Here is a 10,080-nt window from a genome sequence, read left to right as displayed (position 1 = left end):
TACTTACAAAGTTAAACATAAGTATCATCAGCTCAGTTCAGTTCAGTTGCTTAGTTGTGTCGGACCCTTTGCAACCCCATGGCCTGCAGCACGCCAGGCCTCCCTGTCCATCACCAACTCCCGGAGTTGACTCAACCTCATGTCCATTGAGCTGGTGATGCCATCCAACTATCTCACCCTTTGTTGTCCCCTTCTCCTCCCACCTTCAATTTTTCCCAGCATCAGGGTCTTTTCAAATGAGTCAGTTCTTTGCATCAGGTGGCCAAAGTATTGGAGTTTCAGCTTCAGCATCAGTTCTTCCAATGAATATTCAGGACTGATCTCCTTTAGGATGGACTGGTTAGATCTCCTTGCTGTCCAAGGGACTCTCAAGAGTCTTCTCCAAAACCACAGTTCAAATCATCAATTCTTCAGCGCTCAGCTTTATAGTCCAACTCTCATATCATACATGACTACTGGAAAATTTCATATGGTCCAGTAATTCCATTTCCAAGGGAAATGAATGCATATATACCCATATAATCCAGTAATTTACGTGTTTCCCATCTGAACTTTGGATAGGAATTAATTGTTCCTCTTTCAGTCCGGTTTTATAGATCTAGGATTTCTCAGTCTTGGATTCATAAGTTCTTTAGTTTGCAATTTTTTTTTTTTTTTTTACTGCTTATGTATACATAGTATTTGTAACAACTAAAAAGCAAAGAGTTTTTATAGTCACGAAACAAGCTCCTAGCAATAATATTAAATGCAAATGACCACGACAATCCAAAGCTTCTAAAGAGACAAAGTAAAATTTTAGGAGTTTTTATTGTCTGTGCATATATGCTCAGTCATGTCTGACTCTTTGCAAACCCATGGACGGTGGCCCACCAGAATCCTATATTCATGGAATTTTCCAGGCAAGAATAATGGAATAAGTTGCCGTTTCCTACTCCTGGGGATTTTTTCGATCCAGGGGTTGAACAGGCATCTATCTCTTCCGTCTCCTGTATTGGCACGCAGATTCTTTACCGCTCGCACCACCTGGGAACCCCACTGTTTTTCATTGTGGTGAATTAATTTTATTTTTTTAGTTTGGCTTCAGATTTTGTCTGAGTTCATAAACAGTTTATTTCAGAATCTGTGCTTTTTCATACAGAATATTCCTCACTCTCTTGCACAGGGAAGACAGTAAAAGAACAAGTGAACATTGGACTTCAGGCATTTTTGCTTATCCTTACCTAATTAAATAGTTTTAAAATGTCTTGAACATTAACTTATTCCTATTTTTCTTACCCTTGCAGATACTTGGTGAACTTGTTTGTTGTTGCTCAGTTGGTAAGTCGTGTCCAACTCTGTGACCCCATGTACTGCAGTACACCAGCTTTCCCTGTTCTTCACTATCTCCCGGAGTTTGCTCAAACTCGTGCCCATTAAGTCAGTGATGCCATCCAACCATCTCATCTTCTGTTGCCCCCTTCTCTTGCCCTCAGTCTTTCCCAGCATCAGAGTCTTTTCCAGTAAGTTGGCTCTTTGCATCAGGTGGCCAAAGTGGAGCATTGGAGTATCAACTTCAGCATCAGTCCTTTCAATGAATATTCAGGACTGATTTCCTTTAGGATTGACTGGTTTGATCTCCATGCTGTCCAAGGGACTCTCAAGAGTCTTCTCCAGCCCCACAGTTTGAAAGCATCAATTATCCAGTGCTCAGTCTTCTTTATGGTCCAGTTCTCACATCCATATATGACTACTGGAAAAACCATAGCTTTGACCATATGGACCTTTGTCAACAGAGTGATGTCTGGTTTTTAATACACTATCTAGTTTTGTCATAGCTTTTCTTCCAAGGAGCAAGCATCTTGCCCACTACGTTTCTATTATGCTCATCAACCTGAAAAAATTATTTTATCTTTCAATCTGCTTTGCCCCAAAGCACCATATCCACAAATAACCATGGAAACAAGAAGCAAACATTTGACATGTGTACTTCTCCCATCCATTGATTTCACTCTGAAAGTACATCTCCACTCTTCTGGCACAAGAATGTTCTAAATGTAAATCATTTGCTTGTTTATCTTGCCACTGAATCTGAAGTGAAAACAGAAACAAATATACAAGCAATATCTTAATCATGAAAAAAAATATTTAGCCTCAAAATTCCCCAGATTGCTCTTGGACAAAAATCATGAAGATAAAATAATTAGATTTTTTTTCCTTCCAACAATCAATTCCTCTCTGTGCATGAGTGTGTGTTTAAATATTAAAATAGTCATGTGCCTCAAACAATAATGTTTGTAAATACCCTGGACCTGAATGCTTAGTAGGGTGAGAAACTTAAACCCCAAGAAGGTAATAATCTGTCCAGTTTTCTAAAAGGCTAGAACATTTGAAGTTTATATTGTAGCAAGTTTTAAAGTTTCCCCTGCCAGATCCAACAGGCATTATGTAATTCTACTGTTATTCACAAATCTCTCCAGGTAATTAAGTTATTACCCAAGATCGTAACATTTGTTAATTGAGGTCATCAGTTCTACAAACCTGTGTTCAGGAAAGTCTCTGTGGTATATTAAGTTGCTTTTGAATTGGATTTTAAGAAATTTGCAATCTCCTCTCTAGATTCTTCCATTTATAATTTAAGTATTAACCTCTAAATCTCTTCATTCATAAAGTAAAAATAGTAGTAGTGGTTTCAGTCTCCCCATCTACGCTGTGCTGTGCTCAGTCATGTCTGACTCTTTGTGACCCTCATTGACTATAGGCTGCCAGGCTCCTCTGTCCATGGAATTTTCCAGGCAAGAACACTGGAGTGGGTTGCCATTTCCTTCTCCAGGGGATCTTCTGACCCAGGGATTGAACCCACATCTCTCGTGTCTCCTGCTTTGGCTGGTGGCTTCTTTACCACTGCACCACCCGGGAAGCCCCAGTGGCAGTCTCCCCCTAGGAAATTCATAAAAATTAGATTGTTAATTAGGTGAAGCACTTGGAGATCTTAGAAGAAGGAGGTTTCATAAAGTATAACATATCTTTGTAATTTATGTGAGGTTCTGCTTTATGTATAAGATGTCCCCCTGTTGAAAAGATTCCAGGAAGCGCTCACAGGCATGTGAGATGAGGGCAATCTAAGTCTCCTTCTTGTTCAGCTCCCTGTCTCGATACCGTTGTTCCCTGTTTTCTGGCTCTCCACCGGCAGAATCCTTCGATGTTGAGCAACCTTCTGGCTTGCAGAAAAACTAAGTGCATACTTGCCTAGATTCCAAAACCAAGATGACATATACTTCCAATCGAACAGATGTGGTCAGCCGTTGATTGGGCCCAGAGGAGAAGAAATTAAACACATCCAAAACAACAGTGAGTAGGAAACAGGGGTAAGCAAAGGTGAGTAGATGCACAATGTCTCTCCTTTTGGGTCATTGTGTTTCCTTTCCTTGTACTCGTCCAAGTTTCCCCTCTTTCTCTGTAAGGAGATTTTCCAAGTCTTTTTCTCTCCTTGGCTTCCTTTGCTTGGTCATAAGCATAGGTGTGTCCAGGATAGCAAATCTTTCTCATTACCTTCCAAGCACTCACAATTGAGCTGGAATTTTGAATGATGCTCAATAAGTATTGCCAATTTCCATAATTCAGAAACTTATATATCCATCAAGAGGGTTTCCAGGCCCCATGGTGTTTCTATTAGCCATTTCATTGAAAACGAACCAACTAAATTCATAGACCCATAGTATAATTAAGTTGGAAGGGTAAATTCCTTCTTTCCCTCATGCAGTATAACAATCCCCACAATGCTATCTATGCAGAATTTCATTCAGCCTCAGTTCAGACAACTTCAAGCAACTGGAAGTTCACACCCTTCTAAGACATGTCTTCTAGCTCTAATGATAAGAAAGTTCTTCATCGTGAGCCAGAATCTGCATTCCTATGATGTTTCCCCTCATTCTTAGTTCTCCTCTAGAGCACAGAGTAAATACAATCCTCCTTTCACACTCAATTGCTCCTCCGGATTAAGCAGCCTCAGTTCTTCCACTGTCTCTCTGTGCAAAATCCACTGTGTTGTCCAGTTTGGCACACTTGACTTATCCTGAACTTGTAGTCAACTCTAAGGCCTTTGTCTTTTCCAAATACATTGCTGCAATCCATCTCTCCCTCGTGTTGCACCTTATCCAGATGATTTTTTGAAGCTAAGTGGGAGGGCTTTATTTTTATCTTCTTCAAATTTCATTGTTAGTTTGCACCTATCATTCAAGATTTTCTCCAGTCTTGATCTAAGTTATTAGCTATTTCTCTCGTATTTCTGAGTCACTTACAGATTTGATGTCTGCTTTCTCAGTCATGTTTGACTCTTGGTGACTCCATGGACTGTAGCCCACTAGACTCCACTGTCCATGGAATTCTCCAGGCAAGAATACTAGAGTGGGTTGCCATTCCCTTCTCCAGGGTATCTTCCCAACCCAGGGATTGAACCCAGGTCTCCTGCATTGCAGGCAGATGCTTTACCATCTGAACCACCAGGGAGGCCTTTCTATGTATGTCTTCAACTGGCTGGTCGGAACTCTGAAAAAAACAGGGTCCCTACATGTGTGAGTGATGCTCTCCCTCAAGGGAGTGGAAAATCAGCTGTTGGCACTCCCCTGGAATCCCCTCAAATCCCCTTTCCTTTTCCTACACACTGGTCACAGGTGAGCTTTTCCTCTCTCAGCTGGCAACCATCTCTTTGCTGGAGGACTATCTTAGGCTCTCAGAGCCCATGTTCCCTGTGCTCATGGCAAGATTTTCTGGGAATTAATGTTTTCCTAGAGGCATGGCAACCCACTCCAGTATCCTTGCCTGGAGAATCCCATGCACAGAGGAGCCTGGAAGGCTACAGTCCTTGGGGTCGCAAAGAGTTGGACATGACTGAAGCAACTTAGCAAGCAAGCAAACAAGGGGCAGCCGTTAACTGATGACCATTGAATACACCGGAGTATAAATACCCTGGCTGTCTTGTATTAATGCAACCACCTTTGAGGTGTGACCTCTACTGCTGAGAGCCCCTCTACACAATTAAATCAAAGCAGCCTCCATGCCCAATAAAATGCCCTTGCTTATCCTCCCAGTGTGTGTGTATAGAAAAATCACCATCCCATCCCTAACTTAATAATCTGTTCTTTCACCATTTGTATGTGATAGCTTCTTTATCATATATTCTGCTGCTGCTAAGTCGCTTCAGTCATGTCTGACTCTGTGCGACCCCATGGACTGCAGCCCACCAGTCTCCTCTGTCCATGGGATTTTCCAGGCAAGAACTGGAGTGGGGTGCCATTACTATATATATATATATATATATATATATATATATATATAATTTTTTGTTGGAGTATAGTTGTTTTATAATGTTGTGTTAGTTTCTACTGTACAGCCAAGTGAGTCAGCCATATGTATACGTATTTCCCCTCTTTTCTGGGTTTCATTCGCATTTACGTCACCACAGCACTGTGTAGAGTTCCTTGTGCCATACAGTAGGTTCTCATTAGTTATCTATTTTATATATAATATCAAAATTATGTAGATATCAATCCCAATCTCCCAATTCATCCCACTTCTCCTTTGCCCTCTTTGTGTCCATACATTTGTTCTCTCCATCTGTGTCTCCATTTCTACTTTGCAGATAGGCTCATCTGTAGCATTTTTCTAGATTCCATATATATGCATTAATATAAGGTATTTGTTTTCTTCTTGACTTAATTCTCTCTGTATGACAGTTTTTGTTTCTTAGAATAATCTATCTTTTGTTGATTGATCTGTCTGTTCTGCACTGACAAAAGAACATGTGGTAGAGAATATTCTTTTTTCATCCAAGTCTTTTAACTACAATGATATGAATGCCTTTTTAATTTGAAGATTTTTCTCCTAAGTAGAGAATACGGAGAAAAAGTGGAATTAAATAATTCTGCCTTTTCTTATCTCTTAATAGTATGTTTATCTACCCCTTACATTAAGGCTCCTTAATGTTTTCTTTTATTCTGAATGTAATTTTATTTATTTATTTTTTATTTTTTGACAAGAGCCTCCGGGTGGCAGCAGCGCTGGCGGCGGCTCCCGCGTCAGAGAGAACCCTACAAAATGGCGACGGCCGCTCAAACCTCGGCGCGACCTGAATGTAATTTTAAAAGGCATTTTCACTACTGGTACCATTTGTTACAAACTGAAGTCATTCTGGAATGTATCATTCTTGACTATTTTTACCATCTGATAGGTAAAAAGTCCATCAAGGCAAAAATCAAAGAGGTTTCAGGTGCTTATCAGGATGAAGTGGCAAGAATCTGGGTAGCTATTTGCAGTTCTCCATTTCTACTTGCATGTGGTCTGTATTAAGAGTACATAATCTGTGTTCTCCTTCTGACGAACAGCTTACGGACTACTTTGATGAAAATAGTGTCTATATTACTGTAGCAAATGCTTGCTATCATCATATCAAATGTCTTTTTTCACAATGCTTATATTCTTGGGTAGGGTTTCCAAGCAGTGAAAAATAGTGTTATCCCTATATCCATCTAACAGATACTTCTGGATTGCCCTAGGTAGACTATTTCATCATCATATGCTAGCCCTGAGTCCATTACATATGTTCTCAGTCTTACCATTAATAGATCAAAGCTGAAGCCTTACATTTGGTGCCCAGACATTTTTTCCTACTATTCTATTCAGTGAATCTGAATATGTCCTCTTATTTCTAGCCAAGATTTCTTCTTCTTCCCATTCTCTCCCTACCTCCTCCTTCCCTCCTCCCCCTCCTCTTGCCCCTTCTTGTTCCCCTTCCCCCCGACCCCAAGCCCAATGTCAGTGAACAACAGCAGATGTGCCAGGTGATGGCTTATGACTGTCTGTGCGAGACTTGACAGCATATCAAACCGAAGAGAGACCTGTTTTTAGTTGGGAGAGGGAGTGAAGGATAAACTTCAGGCAGAGGCAACATTTTTGCTGAGTTTGCAAAGTAGATAGGATGAACCTTTAGAATTCATGCCTGAGTTTGGATTGGGCCCCAGAGACCTGACCAGACTAGAGGCAATTGACTATATTCAAACACCATAACTAGGTTGAGAAGAATCCAACAAGAGTGTACATTTTTGCTTTGTTTTTCAGATGACTCAAGACACTATATATGCTTGGGTTTCCCTATTGGTCTCAGTATCGTGTGTGTCTTTTTGTTTCCAACTGATGAGTAGATAAACCTGGCAGTATACAAAGTTAAGAAGTTTCTTACATACTAGGTATTTTTCTAAAAACACTGCAGATATCTCTTTCCATCAAATGTATTTAAGACAATAGAGTTTTTTTTTTCCATCTAAAAGGTATTATAGTGAGTCTCTTTACTAAATGTTCATTCATACATGTATGTTTTCAATAAATGTGAATTTTTAATGTATAGTTATAATAATACATAGTATAATTTTTGAAATGTATAGGTCTTTCCATTGGAAAAGACCCTGATGCTGGGAAAGACTGAAGGTAAAAGGAGAAGGGGCAGCAGAGGATAAGATGGTTACATAGCATCACCTACTCAATGGACAGGAATTTGAGAAAACTCTGGGAGATAGTGGAGGACAGAGGAATCTGGCGGGCTACAGACAATGGGGTTGCAAAGAGTCAGACATGAATTTAGCAACTGAGCAACAAAAACAACAACAATGTATAGTTTGTTTCAGGTGGAATAGATTTTTTTTCCCCACTCTGATATTGATAGTAAAGGAACATGGATATAAGTAGTGGGGAACAAATATCATCCCTGCTCTAAGAGAGAGAAACATCTCACAAAGTATGAAGAGCTTTCAACTGCTATCAGAGAGGTTGTGAACAACTGGTTCACCTGCTTCGTTCTTTGAGGGAAGACATAAAGAGGGAAGAGAATAATGTCCTTTTTTTCCTACTTGGTTGTGAGACTGTCATCAACATTGGCTTTAATCTGGGATAATCAACTTTTCTAGCAACCTGATAGAAGAGAGTTTGTTAGTGATTTGAGCAATTTCCAAACTAGAACTGACTTCGTTTTTTCTGCTTCCTGACATATTGGCAAATCATTTTTATGAGCCCTTATGTGATTCATTGAGCCATTTGGGGAGGGTCAGAGGGCAAGGGTGCCATTTACCAGAGCAGGTTTAAGCCTGGAGAAGGCAAGGTCAGAGGGGAAGAGAGACCCTCATTACTCTAGGAGGATTCTGGGGGCCGGCGCTGAGCCTGCCTGACTGTGTCAGGCTCACACGGGGTGTTTGTTAGCACAAAGCAGTGAGCTGCAGGTGTTCTGTGCTCTACAGAGTCTTCAAAGATCAGCCTCAAATGTTTCTGTTACTATAAAGAGGATTAAAAGGATTTAAAAACATAGTTGGCCTGTCCAACTGCTAGCATATTTGCCAACATTTGCCAAGAAGGAGGAAAAAGGGTAGGCTATATCAGCTACAAGTCCTGGTAGTTAGGGAAACATACTTTTCAGGTTCCTTTTTTTTCTCTCTCTCTCTCTCTTTTTCTCCTTTTTTTTTTTAATAGCCTGAATGTGGAACTGTAGCACTTTCAACTGGAACTCATTAAGAATTCATGGGGCAGAAAATGTAAGGAGTTCTGGAAACAGGGACTTTGAAAGGCCAGAAGTGAGCTATAAATAAACCACTGCTGATATTCATTTTTTCTGGTGTTTAAATACACTTATTACACCAGAAAGCTAACGTGGAATAAGCCAGGTGATTTTTGACCTGGAAACCCAGTTTATGTTGAAAAGCACATTGACATTTATGGACTCACTTACCACAGACAGATATCGTAACAGCCGTTACACATTCTCAAAAAGCACTTTGGTCTCCTGTATGGGCTGCAGAAATTGACAGCCATCGCCTGCAGGTGAAAGCATGAAGGCCAGGCATCTGGAATCCTTGTTAAGGCACCACTGAAACTACTAATTGTTAATGGTTTTTAACATCAAATTCCAATTTCTTTGCTTTCAGCTTTGTTCTGGTTCAATAATCTACCCTTGGTGGTGTTCATTCATCAGTAGGGCCCAGAGAAGAGGCAGAGAACTGAGTTAGTTGTGTGATCTTCATAGTGTGGTCTTGCACACTCATTCGTGTCTGACTGTTTGTGACCCCATGGACTGTCACCCACCAGGCTTCTCTGTCCATGGGATTCTCCAGGCAAGAATGCTGGAGTGGGTTGCCATTCCCTTTTCTAAGGGATCTTTCTAACCCAGAGGTCAAACCCCCGTCTCGTGTGTCTCCTGTATTGGCATGTGGATTCATTATCACTAGTGCCACCTGGGAAGCCCATCCCAGGAATCTTGCCTGGACACAACTGAGTGTGAGCTTCAGTTCAGTTGCTTAGTCATGTCTGACTCTTTGCGACCCCATGGATGACAGCATGCCAGGCTTCCCTGTCCATCACCAACTCCCGGAGTTTACTCAAATTCATGTCCATTGAGTCGGTGATGCCATCCAACCATCTCATCCTCTGTCAGCCCCTTCTCCTCCTGCCCTCAATCTTTCCCAGCATCAGGTCTTTTCAAATGAGTCAGCTCTTTGCATCAGGTAGCCAAAGCATTGGAGTTTCAGCATCAGTCCTTCCAATGAATATTCAGGACTGATGTTCTTTAGGATGGACTGGTTGGATCTCCTTGCAGTCCAAGGGACTCTCAAGAGTCTTCACTAACACCACAGTTTAAAAGCATCAATTCTTTGGCACTCAGCTTTCTTTATAGTCCAACTCTCACATCCATAAATGACTACTGGAAAAACCATAGCTTTGACTAGATGGTCCTTTGTTGGCAAAGTAATGTCTCTGTTTTTTAATATGCTATCTAGTTTGGTCATAACTTTCCTTCCAAGGAGCAAGCATCTTTTAATTTCATGGCTGCAGTCACCATCTGCAGTTATTTTGGAGCCCAAAAAAATAAAGTCTGACACTGTTTCCACTGTTTCCCCATCTATTTACCATGAAGTGACGGGACCAATTGCCATGATCTTAGCTTTTTGAATGTTGAGCTTTAAGCCAACTTTTTAACTCTCCTCTTTCACTTTCATCAAGAGGCTCTTTAGTTCTTCTTCACTTTCTGCCATAAGGGTGGTGTCATCTGCATATCTGAGGTTATTG

The 10,080-nt window shown here is 40.8% G+C and overlaps 1 long non-coding RNA gene across 1 annotated transcript; it reads left to right on the top strand.

Annotated features, from left to right (window-relative positions):
• The first annotated feature begins 1,280 nt into the window (after nt 1-1,280).
• Nucleotides 1,281-6,126, top strand: LOC113907070. The gene is made up of 3 exons (XR_003515076.1): nt 1,281-1,317; nt 3,170-3,354; nt 6,015-6,126. It is a non-coding gene; the product is annotated as an uncharacterized LOC113907070 (long non-coding RNA).
• The last annotated feature ends 3,954 nt before the right edge of the window (nt 6,127-10,080 follow it).

This window comes from Bos indicus x Bos taurus, chromosome 16 (genome assembly GCF_003369695.1).
Source record: "Bos indicus x Bos taurus breed Angus x Brahman F1 hybrid chromosome 16, Bos_hybrid_MaternalHap_v2.0, whole genome shotgun sequence".
Taxonomy (NCBI): domain Eukaryota; kingdom Metazoa; phylum Chordata; class Mammalia; order Artiodactyla; family Bovidae; genus Bos; species Bos indicus x Bos taurus.
This window is presented reverse-complemented; position numbering and strand designations above follow the sequence as displayed.